General features: G+C 44.5%; 1 protein-coding gene across 2 annotated transcripts in view; it reads left to right on the top strand.

Moving 5' to 3' along the window:
* LOC126253263 (homeodomain-only protein-like) overlaps positions 1-26,287 on the top strand; it is a 389,905-nt gene that overhangs the window by 233,040 nt on the left and 130,578 nt on the right. The window contains exon 3 of one of the 2 annotated variants that reach the window (XR_007545932.1): positions 8,300-8,368. The gene's annotated coding sequence lies outside the window, so the exon portion shown is untranslated. Of the gene's footprint in view, positions 1-8,299; positions 8,369-26,287 lie in introns of those variants that run through there. The other variant, XM_049954473.1, reaches the window with a different exon arrangement.

Here is a 26,287-nt window from a genome sequence, read left to right as displayed (position 1 = left end):
TCAGCCCTTATTTACAATAATACCCATAATAATATTCAGCCAGTGGATAAGCAATGGGATGAATCATTTACAACCTCGGACGAGTGAACAGTAATTGGATACTGGATTTCCACGTTTTCTAACAAAACTGTGAACTCGAACAAAGAACGAATATTGACCGCTTTGAATACGACTGCAAACTAAATCGCATAAATAAGTCTGATGCGTTACACGTTACAGTTAAGCAAAGGCAAGCACGGGACCATTTCATCTTAATCCAGAATGGCGCTGCATTGAGAGATCATTATCACAAGACAAAGCGCCTATAATGAAAAGATCAGCACAATGTCCCAGCACCAGAGGGAAGAGAAGATTATGTCGCTTTGTCCACTGGACATGCACCCCTCACTAACCGATTCTGCCTGCAAACAATTCTACTGGTCGGTTCACTTGTAACTTTAGACAACTTGCTTAAGATATGGCTTGCAGATCCCAACGAAACGTAAGCTGCTGTAGCAGACGTACAAATGATTATATTTCTCTGAGACAGACAATGCGCACATGAATACATAGATGAAGGTGTCTGCCGCAGACGACTTCCAACTTCTTGTCCCAAGAAGCGGCCATTATACAGATTCTTCCCCCGTCACCCTGCCCCTGCATTGAAATTGTTATCAGTGACCATGCGTCTGTCATAGTAACAATGAATACCAAAGAACAAAGGGCAACTAAAACAAGTAGAAAGCTTATAATACTGAAATATCAGTTGTTGTGAGGACTAAGCTGAATATCAGATATGATGAGCTCAGTGTGCAATGAATACCAAAATACAAAGCTCAACTAAAACAAGTCGAAAGATTTATACGTTCAGCAAACGAGACAAAGAAGCAGTAGTGTCATATCTCAATGAATAATTTGAAACGTTTAACTGAGAATAGAAGCATGGAGAGAAATTATAGCTCAATTTTATAAGAATAGTTGACAAAGCTCTGGATAATTATGTACCCAGTAGAACAGTTCACGATGGGAGAGATCCTTTGTGGTATACAGTCAACGTAAAAAAAATTTAGAAACAGAGACCATTTCATAGGGTGTATAAATCGAAGAATAGAACTATAAATAGACCGCTGCTGAATGAAACGGTCTGGTAATGAAGAGAGCAAAGTGTGAAGCTTTCGATGACTACCACAGCAGAATATTGGCGAAAGATTTTTCACAAAACCCAAAGAAATTCTGGTCGTATGTAAAGGCTGTTAGGAACACCAAAGTTAGTGTCGAGTCGCTTGTAGATAAGACATGAACTGGATCTGAGAGTAGCAAAGCAAAAGCAGAAATGCTCAGCGCCATTTTAAAATGTTCCTTTACAAAGGAAAACCTAGATGTATTGCCCCAATTTAATATTCGTACCAAAGAAAAGATGGGTGTGATAAGTGTTAGTGTTAGTGATAATGAGAAACATCTGCAATCATTAAAATTGAGCAAAGCGCCACGGTCCGATGGACTCCATATCAGATTCTGTACCCAGTTCACGGATAAGTTAGTCCTTCTGTTAGCTATAATCTATCGTAGATCCGTCGAGCAAAGAACTCTGCTCAATAGCTGGAAGAAAGCACAGTTCACACCTGTCTATAAGCAGGGAAGCAGAAAAAACTACCGTGCAACATCCTTGCCATTCACTTGTTGGAGAAACTTAGAACACTTCCTGAGCTCAAAACTAATGTGCAGTCTCGAACAAACGATATCCTGCATGCCAACCAGCAGGTTCAAATGGTTCAAATGGCTCTGAGCACTATGGGACTTAACATCTATGGTCATCAGTCCCCTAAAACTTAGAACTACTTAAACCTAACTAACCTAAGGACATCACACAACACCCAGTCATCACGAGGCAGAGAAAATCCCTGACCCCGCCGGGAATCGAACCCGGAAACCCGGGCGCGGGAAGCGAGAACGCTACAGCACGACCACGAGCTGCGGACCAACCAGCAGGAATTTCGGAAAACACAGACCATGTGAAATCAGTTCGCACTTTTCTCGCATGACATCCTGAAACCCATAGATCAGTCAGCCAGGTAGGTGCAGTGTTTCTCGATTTCCGGAAAGCGTTTGACCCAGTATCCCCCCCCCCCCCCCCCTTAAGCTTATTATCAAAAGTTCGCTCATATGGGGTGTCAGATGAAATTTATGACTGTTTTGAGGATTTCTCGGTTGGGTGGACGCAGCACGTTGTCTTGTATGGAGAGTCATCGACAAATGGCACATGGTAGTATGTTGGGACTCTTACTGTTCGTGTTGTATATTACTGACAATATTAATGGTGACCTCAGGCTTTTCGCATATGACGCGGAATCTACAACGAATTACAGTCCCAACGAAGGCGGCATTCAGTCAGATCCTGATACGATTTCAAAGAGCTGCAGAGAGTGGCAGCTTACTTTAAATGTTCAGAAATGTAAAATTTTGCACTTAACAAAACGTAAAAACACAATATCGATTGAATATATCAGTGAGTCACTGTTGGAATCCTACAAATACCTGGGTGTAACACCTAGTAAGGACATGAAGTGGAACGATCACATAAACTCAGTCGTGGGCAAAGCATGTAACAGACTTCAGTTTATTGGTAGAACACTAGTGTAATGCTATTGGTCTAGATCCGGAGTTGGAAGATCAAAAGATAAATTGGCAAGATGGGTATACACTGATCCAAATGATATTCGGCGTGACTGTGGAGAAGAACAGACAGTTCGGCTCATGCTTCGGTGTCGATTGTGCCCAGTCTCTTGTACAAAAGATGATCTTCAACAAGCAACAGAAAATGCACTGGAAGTGGCCAAGTTTTGGTCAAAAGTAATTTAATCGTAACTGTGTCAAATGTGTGTGCATGTACCTGTATGTTTCTGACACGAGAATAATAATTGGTCTACAAAGGCGATTGCTTACAAATCACTCAAGTGTGTGGCACCCGTACCAGGTAGGACTAGCAGGGGATATTGAACGAATACAGAGAAGGGCAGCACGAATGGTCGTAGGTTTGTTTCACCGGCGGGAAAGTGTCACAGCCATGTTGAGAGAACTGAGCTGGTAGACTCTTGAAGATAGACGTAAACTATCCCGAGAAAGTCTACTGCCAAAGTTCTTAGAACCGGCTTTAAATGATGACTGGGGGGATATACTATAAGCCCCCACAGATCGCTCTCATAGGGATGGTGAGGACAAGACTAGATTAACTGCAGGACGCACAGAGGCATTTAAACAATCACTCTTCCCTCTCTCCATACTTGAATGGAACGGGAAGAAGCCCTAACAACTGGTACAGTGGGACGTACCCTCTGCCACGCACTTCACAATGGTTCGCAGAATATAGATGTAGTAGACACGCGACCAAGAGCCGCGTGTCACCAGATGTTGGCAATGATGTTCCTGTACCACGTCACTGACTGTTTCAAAACTGTATCTATAAATGATAACATCTCTTCTTTAGGACTCGTCCAGGTGTTTGGCAACGAATCGAAACAGTCGCGTAATAGGTGCCCTGAATTCCCATAACAAAGGAGACCTTGCAGCAGGTAGTCGCCAGCGGCTGTGACGACGTGACCTCTACCTCTGCCGTGGAGGGGCGGGCCCAGGGCACGAGTAGGTGAGCAAGGTCGCGAGGTCTTTCAAAATAGGGACCGGACGGCTGGTCCGCTCCCACGTATTCCTGGCTGCGCGTTTCGCAAGGGGTGGGCACTGTGCGTGGTCTGGCGTCCCTCCAGGCACCGCTTTCCGCCGTCTGCCTCTTACCGATTGTAAACATCCCTTCACGGACGACGTCCGATGGCGACAGGGCGAAACGGACATGGTCGTCCGTTTGTCCCAGTCAAATGCCAGTGAAAACTGGGAAAAACAAACGGTTACAACATGCAGAAAATCCAACCAGTTGAGAATGTTATATGTTACCAGAAGATTCCAGAATGTTCTACTTAATAATTCAAACAGTTTAAGCAGAGAGATTCTAGTGGATGGGGAGAATCAATTACGGAGTTCCACAAGGCACAATCTTAGGTCCATTATTATTTCTCGTATACGCAAATGACCTTCCATTTAATATACAACAACAATTAGTTCACTCTTTGAGACAACACGAGAGTTGTAATCAATCCAAACATACACTGAGGTGACAAAGTCATGGCATATCGATATGCACGTATACTGATGGCGATAGTATCGCAGGGCAGCGCATTGGTGGAGCTGTCATTTGTACTCAGATGATTCATGTGAAACAGTTTCCGACGTGATTATGGTCGCACGAAGGAAATTAACAGACGCTGAGCGCGGAATGGTAGTTGCAACTTGACGCATGGGACACTGAATTTCGGAAGTCAGGGAATTCGATATTCCGAGAACCACAGTATCAAAAGCGTACCGAGAATACCAAATCTCTACAATTACCTCTCATGGTTCAAATGGCTCTGAGCACTATGGGACTTAACTTCTGGGGTCATCAGTCCCCTAGAACTTAGAACTTCTTAAATCTAACCAACCTAAGGATATCATACACATCCATGTCCGAGGCAGGATTCGAACCTGCGACCGTAGCAGCCGCGTGGTTCCGGACGGAAGCGCCCCAACATAAGGAATGATGAATAATGTTCCTGAAAGTGCTTTTAAGTGGCTTTCTGCATATGGTCTCACTCTCATTTTCTAATGTTAAATGTAACACTTAGTGAGAAAATGATAACTATGGTGGAAACCGTAACTTTTTGGTGAGACATTGATAAAAATTTAAAGTGGGAAAACAAGTTTTGGAACTTCCAAAATAACTTACGATTAATTGCAGACCTTTTCGAAAGACAAAGCAGTAAGTTAAAATACTTTGCGTATTTTCATTCAGCAGTGTCAGATAGAATAACGTTCCGTCTTCATTGTTCAGAAACGTGTTGTAAGAATAATGTGTCGTGCTCAACTCACTATCGTCTTATAGACATCTGTTTAAGAAGTTAAGCATTGTCACTACTGATTCACAGTACATTCATTAACTCATGAAGTTTCTTTTACATAACCTACTACAGTTCAAAAAGAACAATGATGTACATAATTACAAAATCAGAACAAGAAATGACATTCTTTATTCCACATTAAAGTTGTTTTCAGCTCAAAAAGGGATGCAAATTTGGTTACACGATAAATCATGCAGAAGTTAAAGATTGTCAGTTCGTCGAGGAATGACAACTACGAACACATTAAATCGGAACGATCACATAGATAATGTCATGGGGAAGACGAATCGAAGACTGCATTTTATTGGCAGGACAGTTAGAAGATGCAACAAGTTTGCTAAAGAGACTACCTGCACTACGCTTGTCCGTCCTCTTCTGGAATATTGCTGCGCAGAATGGGATCCTTACAAGATAGGATTGGCGGAGGATCTCGAAACAGTTCAAAGAAGGGCAGATCGTTTTGTATTATCGCGAAATGTGGTACAGATATGATACGCGAGTGAGGGAAGCAACCATTGAAACAAAGGCGTTCTTCGTTGCGGTGAGATCTTTACACGAAATTTCAATTTCCAAATTTCTCTCCCGAATGCGAAAATATTTTGTTGACGCCTGCCTACGTAGGGAGAAATGGTCACTGTAATAAAATACATCAGAGCTCGCAAGAAAAATTTAAGTGTTCGCTTTTCCAGCGCGCTATTAGAGAGTGGAACGGTAGATAAGTAGTGTCAAAACTAAACTAAAACTCCTCCCGAACAGGCCATGAAGGCCCAACGGCACCGACCGGCCGCCGTGTCATGCTCAGCCCACAGGCGTCTCTGGATGCGGATGTGGAGGGGCATGTGGTCAGCCCACCGCTCTCCCGGCCGTATGTCAGTTTCCGAGACCGGAACCGCTACTTCTCAATCAAGTAGCTCCTCAGTTTGCCTCACAAGGGCTGAGTGCACCCCGCTTGCCAACAGCGCTCGGCAGACCGGATGGTCACCCATCCAAGTGATAGACCAGCCCGACAGCGCTTAACTTCGATGATCTGACCGGAACCGGTGTTACCACTGCGGCAAGGCCGTTGGCGAAGTAGTGTCAAAGTGGTTCGATGAAACCTCTACCAGGCACCTGACAGTTCAAGTAGTCATATAGATGTACATGCATGTTGCTCCCACTAAAATTTTTAATCACTTACTCAGTCATATAGAATGTCTTACAGTCAGCGAAATTCAGTTCGAAAACAAACTGAAAAAGTCTCTCCTAGTGTGCAGAATTATTATTTAATTTAGGGGCGACTAAACACTTCAACAATAATAACAAACAACAGGATTAGCGTTACCACAACTTAACAAATAGCCTCTAGTTCCCTAATGTTGCATCCATGCCCGTTCCCAACTGGCGATGGTTGATTGGCTAATGGAGATGGGTGTCTTCAATAACTGCTTACACAGCATTACTAATTTACGTAATTTATTAGTAATAGTTCACCAAAAACAACAAGTCTTAAAACACTTCATAAAAGACTGATTAAGTAGACGTTCCTTTGGGTAATAAATTCTCAACCAATGACAGTAGCAAACAACATCACTTCCAAATAAAAACTTACAGAATCGTTATGGTAGAAAGGTACCTTTCAAACTTCAGAATTAACTTTCATTTAACGCGCAGATATAAAAACATATACAAAACTCACAGTTAGCAGATATGGTAAATTACAGTATTTATAACCCGCTGAACTACAGCGCAGAACTGAATTTCAAATCTATCCAATGAGTAATCCTGATAACAAAATTATGTTCACAAATAAGAAATATAATAACTTTATGACAACGCCCATCCGGCATTGGCCACACTTTTACACACTTGTCAATTCCTTTGAAAAGTGACTGTTACAGCTCAATCTCCACACAATTAGTCAAACTAACACCGCAGAAGTCACTGAAGGTCAATACACGTATCGTATTCCACTACTTTCTTCTCCAATATCATGATATCCTTATTGTGGGCGAACATGCAACAGCACAGCGTGTTCAGGTTGGGCCAACGCTGCCTTGTTTATCTGCCGTGGCCAAACACCCACAAACGACATCGGCCACAGTTCGCCGTAAACTGCTTCCATACAATTGCAGAGCCCACGGCTTATCGTTCTACAGCAGCGTTGAATTCCCAAGCGCCTCGGTTTCACCATCAGTCCACAACCACAGAGTGCCAAAATTATTAAATGCACAATTCGGACCATCCGAACCACAACACACTGCCGTTCTGTCCTCCTCGCTCGGTACTGTCTAATCCTCCACTCCCCGTCGCCAGAGGGCCACTGGCCGCCAACTCGGCGCCCCAGAATCTCTGGCGAGGCCAATAATGATCTTAACACTCGCGTCCGGAACACAATCGTGCCGAAATTTGGCACACTAGACATTGCTTCTATTCAATAGAAAAAATTCTGTTTTTGTAATATGTAAAAGGTGGGGGGTAGGAATTAATAATTCCCATTAGTTTTTTTTTAAATAAACAAATCTTACATGTCGTCAACATGTAGGAGGTATATTTACATATGAATGTGCAACGCGAATGTAAAATGACTCGTTCCACATCACTATTATTAATCATACAAATGATTCATCGAACATAAAATTAACTACTTGTCTCTTATACCTAAATACAATCCAAAAAATTGGAAAGCAGAAACATTTTCTCATTACATTAAACAAAAAATTGATCTGGTCTTTAGTCCTGTCATATGTGATGTAGTTCAACACGGTACATGTACTGAAAACTCCAGACATCCCGAGATAGCTATGACTGCTTGTTGTCTGATCATGCCAGACCTTCCTATGCTCAGTTAGGGTGTATGCGTCCCGGTATGTTGTCCAACATGGGTCCACAGTGACATCCGAAAGCCTCACAGATTTGGCTACTGCACTATTCCACAAGCCGCCCAAACTGAGACCGACAATGAGCATCTTCCAAACTCTGTCACGTACTGATAATATTGTCTCACACGAGTACACGGCATATTGGTGTCCTTCACAGCGATCACTCAACATCTGACACTGTTCACGTACCTTATATACCTTACCGGGCCCTGTAACAACAGTAAACACGAACGCTACGAACACACTCTGATGGCCGTTCCGTTTATGCCGTAGAAATGCAACTCTGTAATCATTAACGTACCTGCTGATGTGCACGTGCGCGAAGTTAGATTCACATCCGACCATGTCTTCTGGGTGCTTCACTTTTTTTGTCAGACAGTGTATATATATTTTGGGAGGGACTCTTTGCTTCTGCAATGCTCAGCTAAGTTGATAGTTGTTACCCAAGTCTGAATGAGAGCAATTCACTATTTGTTTCAGGTTCCGCATCTGTACAGGAGCGCTGACTTGTTTGTGAGCTACTGAGCAAAACTTTCTTCGTTAAAGGTAAGGAAACACACTTCGTTGTTGCTTTATAGTCTGTAGACCCTACTGTAGAGTTTTCCTCGCAAGCGCCGAGACCTTCTTTTTCTTTACGAGATATATTTTCAAGCAGAGACTCCTGCGAATTAGAGACTTGGCGCTGCTATAGTATACTGGGCTAGCGTTCAGTATTTCCACATTGGTTTGGATAATGCGTTCTTTGCCTGTTTAGTTCTAAGATTTTTTTCGCCATGTACTTTCCCAGTCGCAATTGTCTTTACGGACGGCTCCTTCCTTACGCTTCTACTGTCAACCGCCAGTTTCTTTCTTAAAAAGGTGAGGGGAAGTATCACCTACTAGAACCAACAGCTACATCTCTACACTTACTAGAAACAATTTTGTATGGTAGTGTGTATACGGCGCGATTATTCAAAGTCTTTGCGTCAAACGTCTAGGGTTGATAGATAGCGTCGCGATGAACAACTGCTGTCACGCAAAATGTACGCCGACCTTTCTGTCGACTGTTGGCGTCTTTTCATTAAAGTGACCAGCCCTGAGATGACGAGATTTCATCGATCTAGCAGAGTCTACTAACCAGGCGTGTTGCATCTGCATACTGACTAACCCAATAAATTGATAGAGTGATTTTAAACAAGAAAATGTTAAGGACGAATGTCTCTAAAGGAAGAAAGATATTTTAGAAGCGAATCATGAACTTTAATTTTTCTCAGCCGACCCCCTACACGCGTAGCAGATAACTGGATTATAGGCAACACACACTGTATACGCATGTTGCAGAGTGCCTACTGCTGTCTCCCAGGGGCATAACCAATTACAAAAGATGCTGATGTCGCCTGGAAGCGTCTGTGAACGTTTTGTCTGTAACTAAAGTGTTCCCCAAGATTTGATCTGTCACGCCTAGACGTTTGATGCAAAAATTTCTCCCTAACTATACGACCATAGGGTTGAGTAACGTTATACGTGGATTATTAAGCATGATCTTTGTTAACAATCAGTTTACACACTTTTCAAGGAATATACAACGAATCTGACCAACTAGCATGTGAAAGAGGACATAATGCATAAAATGGATTTTGTTTTTCTGATTCTGAAAAGCAACACTTATTTTGAGCCAGTTCTATACTAACAGGGAGTGCAGGTTACGTGGCAGTCCCAACGACTATCTCTTTGTACGATATGCAGCTGCTCTTAGCCAATACGTGAGTACAGTTGTTACCAATTTATTGACAGCTGCACTTTCAAAAAGAAAAAGAAGAAAACCAAATTAACTGCAGCATATCCCAGTACAATTAAATTTATCCGTTTTTGCTTTATTCTCCTTTGGGCTGCAGACGTACAAATTTCTAATAGTACTAAAATAACCACATTTATTTTGTGAATTTTTATTCATGATGAATACTTTTGAACTCCATGGCTGCTCCTGTATAGGGATAAGAATTAGATCCTCTGCCAGTCAAAACTGAAGGTGATTTATTGTTTAAGATACGATCGGTTTGGGGCTTGTGCTCATCTGTGTCTGATGAAATTAAATACCGTGTGGCTAGGGCCTCCCGCCTTGTAGACCGTCCGTCTGGTGCAAGTCTTTCGAGTTGACGCCACTTCGGCGACTTGCGTGTCGATGGGGATGAAATTATGATGATAAGGACAACACAACGCCCAGTCCCTGAGGGGAGAAAAATCTCCGACCCAGCCGGGAATCAAACCCAGGCCGTTAGGTATGACATTCCGTCGCGCTACCACTCAGCTACCAGGGGCGGACAGCTCTGTGTGATTATACGTTCCCTAGTTTCCACAGTAGATGTTGGAGTTCACAGTTTAAATTAAAGACAAATTATGTGATGTTGACTTAACAGAAACAAGTGAAAGAACTCGAGGCGACGAAGCGACAGGTGTTGAATATATTAGTTTAGTTACATACAGCTGGAGTATCAAATCGTAACTGAACATTTGTCCCGATTTTTAAAAACACGCTAAGTGCACCTTTTTGTCATAGTATTCGAACTGCCACATTACAAATTTCGAAAGTGAAAATTGTTATATGGTTGTGGAACCACACATTAACTGCACATTTGTCGCCATAGTAATTAGTTCAGTTCCATATTACGCCTTTCACACAGTAATGGCACTTTAGATGTCAGTAAGTGTAGATAAGAAATGAACTCGCAACTGTGATATAACGTCTGTATTCCAATGTAAATACGTTTGATGTTGCCAGATCATGTCTTACTTACGGTTATTAAGATCTAAAATGTATACAGAGTTAAAGGCGTAATATGGCATTTCATATAATTACTCTGGTGACAAGTGTGCAGCTGATGTGTGAAAATAGAAATGTGTTTGTAAAAAAAAAAGTGACAAATGTGCACATAACGATTTGGATACCCCAGCTATATGTAAGCACACTAATAGTTTCAACACATGTCACTTCGCCACTTCCAATTCTTTCTCTTGTCCCTGTTTAGGCACCATCACGTAATATACCTTTTATTTATACAGTGAACTCCAACACTGAGTGTGGAAACAGGAAAATGAATGTATAACCACCTGAAGATGGACACAAGCCCGATACCGGCCGTATCTTAAGTAAATCACATTAAGTTGTGACTGGCAGCGGATGTTACTCTACATAATATATATATTTTTTTATTACAAATCCAGTCCATGACTTATGCTGCATGAAGAATATAGCAAAACATAATTCTTGCTATCAGAACGATACGTACAGGACGTATCACAAAAATTAAAGAACCCAAAAACAATAAAATCAAATTGATGGCTTGATGGGGGCAAAATGAGTCAAGATTTAACGAAAGGAAATGATATATTTGTAAACCGTTGAGATATACCGAACCTGCATTGTAATGTACCTATTGCGTCAGTTAGAAATTTGCACCTGACTGAGAGGTGTACTGCTTTTAGCGAGTAGTCATCTTAGGTAAGTACGCGGGACAATATATTTGTCACCTCCTTACACTGGTCTACACGGCAGTGACAAAAGGAAAAGAAAATAAAAAAACTAAATGTACTGGACGTCCCAGGAAGTATGGTCACTATTCAGAGATATGAGAAGAACGATCACTGGAAGCAAAATAGTCCAGTAAACATTGGGTCTAAAATGCTTACCCTAAGAGCTGCGAGCACTTGTTCAGTAGCAGAGTATGTTACACAGCAGCACAGGTGTCTTGTTTAGGTCTATACTACATCCTTCAAAAATACTGGAAGCAAAGAGCTTGCAGAAGAAGAAATTAGTTTCGTAGTATCAAAGATGAAGTGGTGCTCACAGTTCTTAAGGTATGCAATCTAGAACCCTTATTTACTAGACATTATTTGCTTGTTTACTAGACTTTTTATTCTTCGAATGATGGTTGCTGTCATATTTTTTAATACTGGCAATTCCTCTTGGGACACCCTGTAAATCGCATCTTTCCAGTCTCAGTTGCAATTGTGTGTGGTATGACTAGTTCTGATGTCCCTGGACCACCTTCAGATCTGTGTAGTTGCGTCAGCAATCCATCATGTCTGTATGAGAACTACATATTATTCTGATGCGTGTATCGCAAATACACATCATTCTGATATGTAGTGCCGATACAGACATGACGGGTTGCTGACGCAAGTTCATAGACTGAAGCGCCAAAGAAACTGGTATAGGCATGCGCATTCTAATACAGAGACACAGGGTGTTTCAAAAATGACCGGTATATTTGAAACGGCAATAAAAACTAAACGAGCAGCGATAGAAATACACCGTTTGTTGCAATATGCTTGGAACAACAGTACATTTTCAGGCAGACAGACTTTCGAAATTACAGTAGTTACAATTTTCAACAACAGATGGCGCTGCGGTCTGGGAAACTCTATAGTACGATATTTTCCACATATCCACCATGCGTAGCAATAATATGGCGTAGTCTCTGAATGAAATTACCCGAAACCTTTGACAACGTGTCTGGCGGAATGGCTTCACATGCAGATGAGATGTACTGCTTCAGCTGTTCAATTGTTTCTGGATTCTGGCGGTACACCTGGTCTTTCAAGTGTCCCCACAGAAAGAAGTCACAGGGGTTCATGTCTGGCGAATAGGGAGGCCAATCCACGCCGCCTCCTGTATGTTTCGGATAGCCCAAAGCGATCACACGATCATCGAAATATTCATTCAGGAAATTAAAGACGTCGGCCGTGCGATGTGGCCGGGCACCATCTTGCATAAACCACGAGGTGTTCGCAGTGTCGTCTAAGGCAGTTTGTACCGCCACAAATTCACGAAGAATGTCCAGATAGCGTGATGCAGTAATCGTTTCGGATCTGAAAAGTGGGCCAATGATTCCTTTGGAAGAAATGGCGGCCCAGACCAGTACTTTTTGAGGATGCAGGGACGATGGGACTGCAACATGGGGCTTTTCGGTTCCCCATATGCGCCAGTTCTGTTTATGGACGAAGCCGTCCAGGTAAAAATAAGCTTTGTCAGTAAACCAAATGCTGCCCACATGCATATCGCCGTCATCAATCCTGTGCACTATATCGTTAGCGAATGTCTCTCGTGCAGCAATGGTAGCGGCGCTGAGGGGTTGCCGCATTTGAATTTTGTATGGATAGAGGTGTAAACTCTGGCGCATGAGACGATACGTAGACGTTGGCGTCATTTGGACCGCAGCTGCAACACGGCGAACGGAAACCCGAGGCCGCTGTTGGATCACCTGCTGCACTAGCTGCGCGTTGCCCTCTGTGGTTGCCGTACGCGGTCGCCCTACCTTTCCAGCACGTTCATCCGTCACGTTCCCAGTCCGTTGAAATTTTTCAAACAGATCCTTTATTGTATCGCTTTTCGGTCCTTTGGTTACATTAAACCTCCGTTGAAAACTTCGTCTTGTTGCAACAACACTGTGTTCTAGGCGGTGGAATTCCAACACCAGAAAAATCCTCTGTTCTAAGGAATAAACCATGTTGTCTACAGCACACTTGCACGTTGTGAACAGCACACGCTTACAGCAGAAAGACGACGTACAGAATGGCGCACCCACAGACTGCGTTGTCTTCTATATCTTTCACATCACTTGCAGCGCCATCTGTTGTTGAAAATTGTAACTACTGTAATTTCGAAAGTTTGTCCGCCTGAAAATGTACTGTTGTCCCAAGCATATTGCAACAAACGGTGTATTTCTATCGCTGCTCGTTTAGTTTTTATTGCCGTTTCAAATATACCGGTCATTTTTGAAACACCCTGTATGTAAACAGGCAGAATACGGAACTGCAGTCGGCAACGCCTGTACAAGACAACAAGTGTCTGGCGCAGTTGTTACGCGGTTACTGCTGCAGGTTATCGAGATGTGAGTGAGTTTGAACACAGTGTCATAGTCGGCGCTGGGGCGATGGGACGAAGAAACTCCGAGGTAGCGATGAAGTGGGATTTCCCCGTACGACCATTTCACGAGTGTACCGTGAATACGAGGAATCGGGTAAAACATCAAATCTCCGACACCGCTGCGGCCGGAAAAAGATCGTGCAAGAACGCGACCAGCGACGACAAAAGAATCGTTCAGCGTGACAGAAGTGCAATCCTTCCGCAAATTTCTGCAGATTTCAGTGCTAGGTCATCAAAAGTGTCAGCGTGCGAACCATTCAACGACACACAATCGATATGGACTTTCGGAGCCGAAAGCCCACTCGTGTACCCTTGATGACTACACGACACAGCTTTAAACTTCGCCTGGGCCCGTAAACACTTGACATTTGACTGTTGATGACTGGAAACATGTTGCTTGGTCGGACGAATCTCGTTTCAAATTGCATCGAGCAGATGGACGTGTACGGGTGTGTAGACAACCTCGTGAATCAATGGAACCTGCATGTCAGCAGGGGACTGTTCAAGCTGGTGGGGGGTCTGTAATGGTGTGGGGCGTGTGTAGTTGGAGTGATACAGGACCCCTGATACGTCTAGATACGACTCTAGCGTCGTGTCTGATCACCTTTATCCATTCATGTCGATTGTGCGTTCCGACGGACTTGGGCAATTGCAGCAGGACAATGCGACACACCAAGCGTTCATAATTGCTACAGAGCGGCTCCAGGAACACTCCTCTGAGTTTAAATATTTCCGATGGTCACCAGACTCCACAGACATTTACATATTGAATATATCTGGGACGCCTTGCAATGTGCTGTTCAGAAGAGGTCTCCAACCCCTCGTACTCCTAGGGGTTTATGGACCGCCCTGCATGGTTCATGGAGTCAATTCTCTCCAGCACTAGTTCAGATAATAGTCGAGTACATGCCACGTAGTGTTGCGGCACTTTTGCGTGCTCGGGTGGGCGCTACACGATATTAGAAAGGTGTATCAGTTTCCTCGGCTCTTCAGTGTAGTTCTTAAGATCATCCGGGGAGATCAAAACTAATGATACTGTAAAAATATGCAACTGAAACTATTTTTTCTTTAGTTACTGCTATGTTTTCTTAGTACAAGCACCTAACCCTATCGAGAGTATTTTCCAAAAGAGGAACACCTAGATAAATTTTCGTGATAAGTTCCGCAAAGAACAACTTAATCTCCGTATCGGCGTAGTAACAATGGCTTAGCTCATGCTGCAGTTACAAAGGACGCGACAGAACGCCGGCTAACGGCACTTGCGCCGGCGGGTCGCCGGCAGCGTCCCTGAGCCCACCGTGCGCTGGGGTGGTGCGCAGTTACAACACGGCGCGGTGCCGTCAGCAGGCTGTCAGCCGGCGAGTGCTGACAGGACTGCTGCATCGCCGCCAATTGACTCCATCTCCTCAGCTGTCCGCACCCACGCAAACAAAGGCCCTCCGGGAACGCTTACGTCAGTCTTCGCAACGCAGACGCCTGAGCAGCAGCACTCGGAGCTGATTTTCTGCAGTTTCTAACGACCACTGTTCTGTTGCTTATCGAGCGAGATGGCGCAGCGGAAAAACTCGTAACTACCCCCTGAGGGGTAAAATTAAATTTTCTGAGGGGTAAAAACTAGACGATTCGGTTCTGTTTCAGTCGCGAAACTGAATTATTTTCAAAACATCATCACAATTTCGTAAGACTCTGATGTTGATTACATAAGTTATCAACAATTACTCTTTTCTCAATTAGTAGCATTGATGCGGTGGAGGTTAAAGGTTCCTCACACTACACACATATGTTGCGCTTTGTCCCATGCATCGCTGATAATAAAAAAGAGATACATACACGCATCTAAAAGAGTTTTGCATCATCCCGGTTCCGAGAACTTCTGAAGATAGACGTTGATTGTGGATCTTGTATGACAAAGTCCCTTTGACTCTTTAGAGATGTCACTAAACCCGCCCAAAGGAGTAAACAACCATGCATGAGCAGCGCCGGGTCCGACAGACGATCAGTTCCAGTCATTCCACCAGGAAGGAGGTACACGGCTCGTGTTGTCTGTAGTTCAACTATGCCTAGACGGTCAATACCGCGTTTTGATCGCGTCCGCATTGTTACTTTGTGATGGGAAGGGGGCTTTCAGCATGGTAAGTATCGAGGCGTCTCAGAGTGAACCAAAGCAATGTTATTCGGACATGTAGAAGATACAGAGAGACAGGAACTGTCGGTGACATGCCTCGCTCAGGCCGCCCAAGGGCTACTACTGCAGTGGATGACCGCTATCTGCGGATTGTGGCTCGGAGGAACCCTGACAGCAGCGCCACCATCTTGAATAATGCTTTTCGCGCAGCCTCAGGGCATCGTGTTAAGATTCAAACTGTGAGCAGTAGGCTGCATGATGTGCAACTTCACTCCCGACGTCTATGGCGAGGTCCATTTTTGCAACAATGACTCCATAGAGTGCGGTACAGATGGACCCAACAACATGCGGAATGGACCGCTCAGGATTGGCATCACGTTCTCTTCACCGATGACTGTCGCATATGCCTTCCACCAGACAATCGTCGGAGAAGTGTTTGGAGGCAACCCAGTCAGGCTGAACGCCTTAGACACACTGTCCAGCGAGTGCAGCAAGGTGGAGGTTCCCTGATGTTTTGCGGTGGCATTATGTGGGGCCGACGTACACCGCTGGCGGTCATGGAAGGCACCATCCTTCTACTGATAGTGCAACCATAACGGCAGCACATTGGCGAGGCATTCGTCTTCGTGGACAATAATTCGCGCCCCCATCGTGCACATCTTGTGAATGACTTCCTTCAGGATAACGACATCGCTCGACGAGAGTGGCCAGCATGTTCTCCAAATATGAAACCTATCGAACGTGCCTGGGATAGATTGAAAAGGACTGTTTGTGAACGACGTGACCAACCAACCACTCTGAGGGGTCTATGACGAATCGCCGTTGAGGAGTGGGACAATCTGGACCAACACTGCCTTGATGAACTGGTGGATAGTATGCCACGCCGAATACAAGCATGCACCAGTGCAGGAGGACGTGCTACTGGGTATTAGAGGTACCGGGGTGTATAGTAATCTGCACCACCACCACCTCTGAAGGTCTCGCTGTACGGTGATACAACATACATTGTCTGGTTTTCATGAGCAATAAAAAGGGCGGAAATGATGTTTATGTTGATCTCTATTCCAATTTTCTGTACACATTCCGGAACTCTCGGAACCGAGGTGATGCAAAACTTTTTTTGATGTGTGTACGTAACAAATGCTAAATATCTCAAGAAAGCGTCTTCTACAAGTTGTAGATAGTACCTGCAGCAGTCCAGAAAATGTTTCATTACTCGCCTCGAAACAGATAAATGAATTAATTGACAGCTTGACATATCAGTAATTACATAAATGCTGCTATAGTGCTGTATACAGTTTTATTATTATTATAATTATATTATTATTATTATTATTATGGTTAGACACAAAGCATTAACAGCCTGAAGTTGTCCAATTTCTGCGAGTTCAGAAGTAATTAGTGCAGCAATAAAGTGATTTACGAACAGTAAGTATAGCGCACACATCTGGACTTGTTTGATTTTAAATGGGATTGCACTGTGCAGGTCAAGCAAGTGCCGCAATGGAGAGGAGTAATGCAAGGAAGCATGTTTTGTAGCAAGTATTTACCCTTACTGTGCTTAGTTACCTTGTTTGTCCGAGAAGGCGTTGTGGGACTTGCGATGCACCACGAATTCCTTCGTCATTCGCGCGCGCGCGCGCACGCGCGCACACACACACACACGCACACACACACACACACACACACACATGTGCAAACTAAATATCATTCGTCATTTTAAAAATAAAAGTGTTCCAAGAAAAGTCTTGCATTCTACAGTTTATTGAGGTGCTAAAGTTAGTGGTAATGTGGGGGAGAGGGGGACAACAGATGGTAGGGGGGAGGGGGGGGGAGGGCAGCGGTATTAGCTAATGTCTGATTGAACTCAGGAGCAATGGTCTAAGAATGGTTGGGAATCACTGCCGTAGCGCAATGGCTGTAGTTCGAATCCAGACGGCGCAATCTTGTGAATCCTCATTTATCACCTACCAGAGAACGAACCATGGAAGAAAACTAATATTTAACAGAAGCGACAGCGAAGTGGGAGTAATCACTTGTATTAAATTTTGGATGAGGTGTTTCATTAATCTGTGTAAATAAAAATGAAAATGTTCGTTTCGTGTATCTCCGAAAGTTCTTGACTGATCGTTCTGAAACTTTGACATGACGCTGCATTCTAATACAGGTGTGTTTTTAGGTATTTAATTCTTTAATGTACGATGCATTAGACATATGCATATCTTTTTGACATTTTTGTAGCAATATTTCCTTATTATTAAATTTATATATTTATGTATTACATATATTTCAAAAATAGGTAAAAAACGCACTTGTATACCAATGGAATGTTGTGTCAAAATGTCAAAGTATAAGGTCAAAAACTTTGGGAGACGTATGATTAGGAACATGTAAATTTTCTATATAAGTGCAGAGGTAATGTTCGTTTCTTCAATATGTCAAATCTCCGAAAGTTCTTCATTGATTTCTTTGAAATTTTGACACAAAAATCTGAAAATGTACCTTTCTGGTCTACTTCAAATTTTTACATGTTATTGTAATAAAACAAGTGAAACGTTGTTAGCAGAGAGGAAAATTGTATTTATAGCTTATTGATTTATGATTACTACTACAGAGTTTGAATTTGCAGTAACAATAAACGAGGCTCAACGGAAGAGAGAGAGGAGAAGAGAAGATGGACAGAAGGGTGGAAGGAAATGGACACAGAAAAAAGGGAAGGAGGAAATTGACAGAGAGAGGGGGCGGAAGAAGAAGATGGACAAAGAATGGGTGAGGGGGAGGTGGACAGAGACTGGGGATAGAAGAAAGTTAGCACATATACCTAGTTCCCATGCATATTACAAACATGTGGTTTCTCTTTTCTTTCTTTTCGATTTAAGCAGACTGTGCCACACCAATGCGTGGCCGGGTACAGTTAATAATTAATATATAAACTGACAGGCTAATGTTGCTGCAGTTGAAAGGATTAAGACTGGACTAACCATATCATTATGCCTCTGAGGAACAGAACTGTGCCGGCCGGTGTGGCCGTGCGGTTCTAAGCGCGTCAGTTTGGAACCGCGTGACCGCTACGGTCGCAGGTTCGAATCCTGCCTCGGGCATGGATGTGTGTGATGTCCTTAGGTTAGTTAGGTTTAAGTAGTTCTAAGTTCTAGGGGACTGATGACCTCAGTAGTTAAGTCCCATAGTGCTCAGAGCCATTTGAACCATTTTTTTTTTTTTTTTGAACAGAACTGTATTACGCGTTTCCACTATGTGACCAAAAGTACCCGGACACCCACAAATACATACGTCTTTCATATTACGTGCATTGTGCTGCCACCTACTGCCAGGCACTCCATATCAGCGACCTCAGTTGTCGTTACACATCGTGAGAGAGCAGAATGTGGCGCTCCGCGGAACACAAGGATTTCGAACGTGGTCAGGTGACTGGGTGTCACTTGTGTCATACGCTCATACGCGAGATTTTCACACTCCTAAACATCCCTAGATCCACTGTTTCCGATGTGATACCGAGGAGGAAACGTGAAGGGACACGTACAGCACAAAAGCGTACAGGCCGCCCTCGTCTGTTGACTGACAGAGAGCGCCGACAGTCGAAAAGGGTCGTAATGTGTACTAGGCAGACACCTATCTAGACCACCACTCAGGATCCACTGCAAGTACTATGACAGTTAGGCGGGAGGTACGAAAACTGCTCATAAGCCACACATCACGCCAATAAATGGCAAACGACGCCTCACTTGGTGTAAGGAGCGTAAACATTGTACGATTGAACAGAAGAAAAACGTTGTGTGGAGTGACGAATCACGGTACACAATGTGGCGAGCAGATGGCAGGGTGTGGGTATGGCGCATTCCCGGTGAACGTCATCGGCCAGTATCTGTAGTGCCAACAGTAAAATTCGGAGGCGGTGGTGTTATGGTGTGGTCGTGTTTTCCATGGAGGGGGCTTGCACCCCTTGTTGGTTTGCGTGGCATTATCACAGCACAGGCCTACATTAATGTTTTAAGCACCTTCTTGCTTTCCACTGTTGAAGAGCAATTCGGGGATGGCGATTGCATCTTTCAACACGATCGAGCACCTGTTCATATTGCACGGCCTGTGGCGGAGTGGTTACACGACAATAACATCCCTGTAGTGGACTGTCCTGCACAAAGTCCTGACCTGAATTCTATAGAATACGTATGGGATGTTTTGGAACGCCGACTTCGTGCCAGGCCTCACCGACCGACATCTATATCTCTCCTCAGTACAGCACTCCGTGAAGAATGGGCTGCCATTCCCCAATCCTCACCTGATTGAACGTATGCCTGCGAGATTGGAAGCTGTCATCAGGGCTAAGGGTGGGCCAACACTATTTTGAATTCCAGCATTACCGATGGAGGGCGCCACGAACTTGTAAGTCATTTTCAGCTAGGTGTCTGGATGCTTTTGATCGCAAAGTGTATGTAGTTGAGATATCCAGAAGACATAGTCAGACGGCAGTTGAAATTCTTACTCGTACACACCATTGTAGAGTATGTAAATGACTACAGAGCTGCAATGCTCTGACAGCCAGAACGGCCACCATAGCACATTAGTGTTGTTCGTGTTTAGTGTTGTCACAGGGCCTGGTAGGGTATATAAGGAGCGTGAACAGCGTCAATTCTTGAGGCATCACTGTGAAGGACATATAGGTGCTGTGCACTCGTGTGAGATAGCATTATCAGCACCTGACAGAATTTGAAAGTGTCGTTCTTGTGAGCTTCCATTTGTCCGGCTGGTCGAATTTCCAATATCTACAATTGTTAGGCATTCGGATGTGACTGTGACCCATGGGGGACTGCCGGGGACGTGAAGGCATGCAAACACGTTTTCAAGGTTTTGGTGGTCTACGTCTTAACACCGCAAACGAGTACGGCCCTGTATTGCACCAAGCGCATCGAAACCGCCTGTCATCAGAGAAGTAATGGACTCCCTGGCACATTTTGTGTCATCCCACACCATTATTCGGAGATTAGCAGCAGACTAGGGAACAATCGTGGCATGGGGAGGTTGCCGTTAACGCCACAGCACAAACGGGTGCGTTTGGAGTGATGTCAGGTTGGGGAAGGTAGGACTGCTAGTGACTGTGGTCGCAGTGTGTTCATCTCTGAACCTCAGCTTTGCACTAGTCCTGATGACCATCGTCGGCAAGTATGGCGGCGATCTGGAGAGAGGTTTCATTCTGTAAATGTTACGGAGATGCAGAGCGGTGTTAGTCGTGGTGTCGTGGAGTGTGGAGCAGTCGGTTGTGACTTTAGGCCGCCGCTGGTAGTGACTGAGGGAACTCTGACAGCACGATATGTCATGGACATCCTGCGACCTGATGAGTTACTTCTCATGCGACGGTATCATGGTGCCATTTTTTCAACTCGTCCACGCTTGGCACGTGTCTCTTGAACTGTCTGCGTGGCGTTGAGGTGATCCCATGGCCAGCATTATCCAAATCTCTCTCCCCGATAGAACACATGTGGGGACCACCAGCTCGGGTGTCAACTCTGACCCCGTGCCAGCATCCAGGATGTCAGAAACCAGTTAGAGAAGCTATGGGTCAGCTTGCCTCAGGAGGGGATACAACAGGTTTATGACACCCTTCCTAACTGACTCAGTGCATGCATCCAGGTCAGAAGGGGTGCACTGTTGTACTAATATGTGGGAGCATACTGCTATGTTTTTTGTAAATTTGACTCCATGTTAATATCAGTGACATAAGATTAAATAGCCTCTTATCCCATGCAGTTTTATTTCGCTTCTGCTTCTCTTCTGGGCGCTCCATACTTTTTGCCAGGCTGCCGGGCGGTATAGATGTTCCTCTTTAACAACTCCTTGTACACCACAGAGGAATTCTTTAACGGAAATGGCAATTCTTACAGAAATAAACATATTAAAAGGCCAGCATGTAGCCTTACAAATATTTTGTTCATTCCTCTGTTGACAAGTTCCACATCACAATGTTTATCAAGAATATGATCCGTGGAACAAGTAATAACAAGCTTCACTACTTGCTCAATACACAGACTGAATAACATTGGGGATAGGCTACAAGCATGTCTCAGTCCCCTCCTAACCAGTGCCTTTCTTTCACGACGATCGTGTGTTATAACTGCGCATCTACATCTACATGGATACTCTGCAAATCTCACTGAAGTGCCTGGTAGAGGGTTCATCGAACCACCTTCACAATAATTCTCTTGAAGATCGTTTCTCCTTATGTAGATTGGCGTCAACAAAATATTTTCGCATTCGGAGGAGAAAATTGGTGAATGACATTTGATGAGAAGATTCCGTCGCAACGAAAAAGTCTTTGTTTTAATGATGTCCACCCGAAACTTTGTATCGTGACAGTTACACTCTCGCCCCTATTTCGCAATAATACAAGGGGTTGTATGTCATTGCTAAGTGTGGAGCGACTGCATCAGCGTACTCTGAAGGGAACCTAATTGGTATAGGTACCGTCGGGACCGCAAGACTTGCTTCTATTAAGCGATTTATGTCAGTCTGGTTTCTATACAAATCGTACTAATAGCTGTTCTGTCTCTCTATTCTAACAATGAAAACTTCAGAATCTCAAAGATTGTGTTCCAGTCAACATTATAAAAATCTTTATATAAACTCTGTAAATGCTATATACGTAGGTTGGCCACCCGCTGGGGAAGCAGCGGGTGTTCTCCCGACCGGTTCCGGGACGAGAAGGTACGTATGCTGGCCCTGCATCGAATCCACCCGGCGGATTAACGACGAGGATCTGTTTTTGCTGGCCAGCCTAGATGTGGTTTTTAGGCGCTTTCCCACATCCCGCTAGGCGAATGCGGGGCTAATTTCCCTGTTCCGCCTCACATACACGCTACGGCAACATTTAGAACACTTTGTCACATAATTTACTCTGCACGCAGACAGTCTTGGTACACTGCTTTTGTTCTGGGGAGAGGGGGAGAGGGAACCTGGAGGGGGTAGGGGAGTGACGGCTTAGGGGGTGAATAGGGGACTGATGAACTTAGCTGTTTGGTCTCCTTAAATACTTGCTCAGCAGCAGCATCAGCGTAGGTTTGCTTTCCTTTTATCTGTATTGGTTAAAAAGAGTCTTGGTTGCAGTTCTGTTACTCGCTCCTGTGAACGCGAACGCGTTATGCAGATCTTGGTGTCTCTCGCGTCCATCTTGAAAAGATAACCTGAAGATGCCTAAATAAGGCGAAACGCGTCGTTGAAAAATAAGAAACTAAAATTGCAACCAAGACTGTTTTTAACCAATAATGTTAAGCACTGGTTTGCTGTATGTCACATATGGATTGGAAGAATTCCTTTTGTCTATCTTCTAAGGTAAGTCGTACGGTCAGTACTATCTCGCGTGTTCCTACATTTCTCCTAAATCCAAATTGATCTTCCCCAGGTCCATTTCTACCGTTACACGACTTAGATGTAAAATTGCACTGGTTAGACATCCGGCAGTAACAGTTCGCATACCCATGAAGTGGTGCAATCGTTGCCTGTGACTAACACTCGCCGTCCTTCCGAGATGTTTAAGGAAGACTGCGCGTAGCGGTCGTACGCAAGAAGCGTGTGTGCGCGGAAGCCGTACTTGCAGAACGCAGTAGCTGCCAGTGGAACGTGACCGGAGAGGCATTAGCTGCGCCGGGTGCGCGTCCCGAGGGCCTTAACGAGATTCAATTAAGATGACTGCGCCCGCGGCCGCCGCGGCCCCAGTGACGTCAGCGCCCACTAACCGAGTTAGGACGGCAGCCGCGGGTACATGACCAACACCTGCGCTCCTCTGGCATACGGAGGCCTTACTCCCACGCATGGAGCGGAACGTCGCACACGCAACGCAGAGCTCTCCTTCCGCGTGTATTCTAGTGAGACGATGGCATAACGTACTTCTTCATCCTCGGCTTGTCCGCCCCCGGTAGCTGAGTGGTCAGCGCGACGGACTGTCAATCCTAAGGGCCCGGGTTCGATTCCCGGCTGGGTCGGAGATTTTCTCCGCTCAGGGACTGGGTGTTGTGTTGTCCTAATCATCATCATTTCATCCCCATCGACGCGCAAGTCGCCGAAGTGGCGTCAAATCGAAAGACTTGCACCAGGCGAGCGGTCTACTACAAGGTCGGCATTGTTATGTGGCTGGGAGCATTGTTAATGTTAGTACGTCGCCGGATGCCATTCTTTACGCCACCGCCTCCCAGTCGCCCGCTACGGAATACATATATCCCATTTGTCTCTGTCAAGAATAATGCACGTGTTCAGGTGTGAGATCGTTTTCTAAGGCCAGCGGCAAAAATATGGTTCAAATGGCTCTGAGAACTATGGGACTTAACATCTGTGGTCATCAGTCCCCTAGAACTTAGAACTACTTAAACCTAACTAACCTAAGGACATCACACACATCCATGCCCGAGGCAGGATTCGAACCTGCGACCGTAGCGGTCACGCGGTTCCAGACTGAAGCGCCTAGAAACGCACGGCCACACCGGCCGGTAAAGCCAGCGGCATACAGACCATGTGTTCAGACGTCAACGTTGAGCATGCCGAGTTTCCGAGGTCATAGCGTAGAAGAAGCAAGTTGGGCAGTCTTTCCGGACGTGCAAAGCAATATCAAAGATGACAGACATTCTCGACGTAGTTTTTAACGTGGACCAACGAGATGGAAGCATGTCACCTACGTCACATCCACAACATCTCTTTTCAGTACAGTGTCTGGAGACGCCATACTGACTTTCATGAGCGAGGTGGCGCAGTGGTTAGACACTGGACTCGCATTCGGAAGGACGACGGTTCAATCCCGAGTCCGGCCATCCTGATTTAGGTTTTCCGTGATTTCCCTAAATCACTCCAGGCAAATGCCGGGATGGTTCCTCTGAAAGGGCACGGCCGAATTCCTTCCCCATCCTTCCCTAATCCGATGAGACCGATGACCACGCTGTCTGGTCTCCTTCCCCCAAGCCAACCAACCAACCTGACTTTCATTTGGAGGCCATATTTAGTGGATTTTATATTAAAACTTACATCCTATGAATATAGGCCGTTTCAGAGCACCGGAATATTGGTCTCTCGAACGCCCGTCATTTATCAGTACGATTTGTTGTGACAATATGACGCTTAACGTAATATTGGTCGTTAAAGAGTAAATTGTAACTTGCGCGTTATAAAAGAATGCCGTTTCAAGGCAAAGTTCAGAAGATCCACCACAAACGTATTTTTCTTGGTGCGAGCTGTTATAATTAAATGTAAACTAATAACACATCTGGGATTAAAGCCTTCAGAAGACAGCAGCAGCCGCCCGGTGTGGCCGTGCGGTTCTAGGCGCTTCAGTCTGGAACCGCGTGACCGCTACGGTCGCAGGTTCGAACCCTGCCTCGGGCATGGATGTGTGTGATGTCCTTAGGTTAGTTAGGTTTAAGTAGTTCTAAGTTCTAGGGGACTGATGACCACAGATGTTAAGTCCCATAGTGCTCAGAGCCATTTTTGAAGACAGCAGCGTACAAGACAAGCTCCATGTTACAGAAGTTCAGTGTAGTGTAACGAATAGTGATGCAGAGTTGCAGAGCGATGTGTGGTGCGTTGTATGTTCATGTATCATTGCAACCAAACACTTTTCACTAAACTTTGCGTTTTATAATAGGTTTCGAGACATTCTTAAAAATTTCATACAGGTATATTCTGTGATATTCGATGTTAAGGAACTGTAAGTCCGCCCTCTTTCAGGAACGTGTGTGTGTGTGTTCGATTGTTTTTTTTTACGAAAAAGATTGCACTACTTGCAGTAAGTTATTTTACTCTTCCATGTTTAGTCTTATATTTCACATGTTCTAAAGATTGTGCTAGTGAACAGATACAGCGTCAGATAAGAATAACAGCTCTACTGAGAATGATGAAACAATTTTTATCCTGTGTGGAAGTCTACTGTAAATTTGCACTACATTATTTGTAATTGAATTTTTCCAAGCTGACGTCCTTATTGGTTGAAGGAACTCTTCTTTTTGTCTTATAACATACGAGGCCTGTTCAGGAAATTCCGGAACATTCCTAATTTCGCGCCAGTGATGAGTTGGAGCGAAATGCGGTTGCAATCTCTGCAAACGCCTTTGTTTAATGTGTAACTGCCGGAAGTTTCATTGTTGTATGTCTGGTAGTTATTGTTCAGCGCTGTATTGAGTGGAACGTTGTGTCGCTCAGTTTGCGAATTCCGAGGTGGCGGAGTTAGAGGAGTAACAGGTCTCAAGAAAACCTTTATAGAGGCTCACAAAATGATGCAGGAATCCTACGATGATGAGTACTTAAGCCGTACTTGGTGTTACAAATGGTTCACACGGTTTGAAAATGGCCGGACGGAAGTTAAAGATGACCCTCGGTCAGGACGCCCTTCAAAAATGGTTCAAATGGCTCTGAGCACTATGCGACTTAACTTCTGAGGTCATCAGTC

The sequence above is a fragment of the Schistocerca nitens genome, chromosome 4 (assembly GCF_023898315.1).
Source record: "Schistocerca nitens isolate TAMUIC-IGC-003100 chromosome 4, iqSchNite1.1, whole genome shotgun sequence".
NCBI classification, from domain to species: Eukaryota; Metazoa; Arthropoda; class Insecta; order Orthoptera; family Acrididae; genus Schistocerca; species Schistocerca nitens.
The sequence above is the reverse complement of the archived record's forward strand: the minus strand, read 5'-3'. Positions and strand labels throughout refer to the sequence as shown.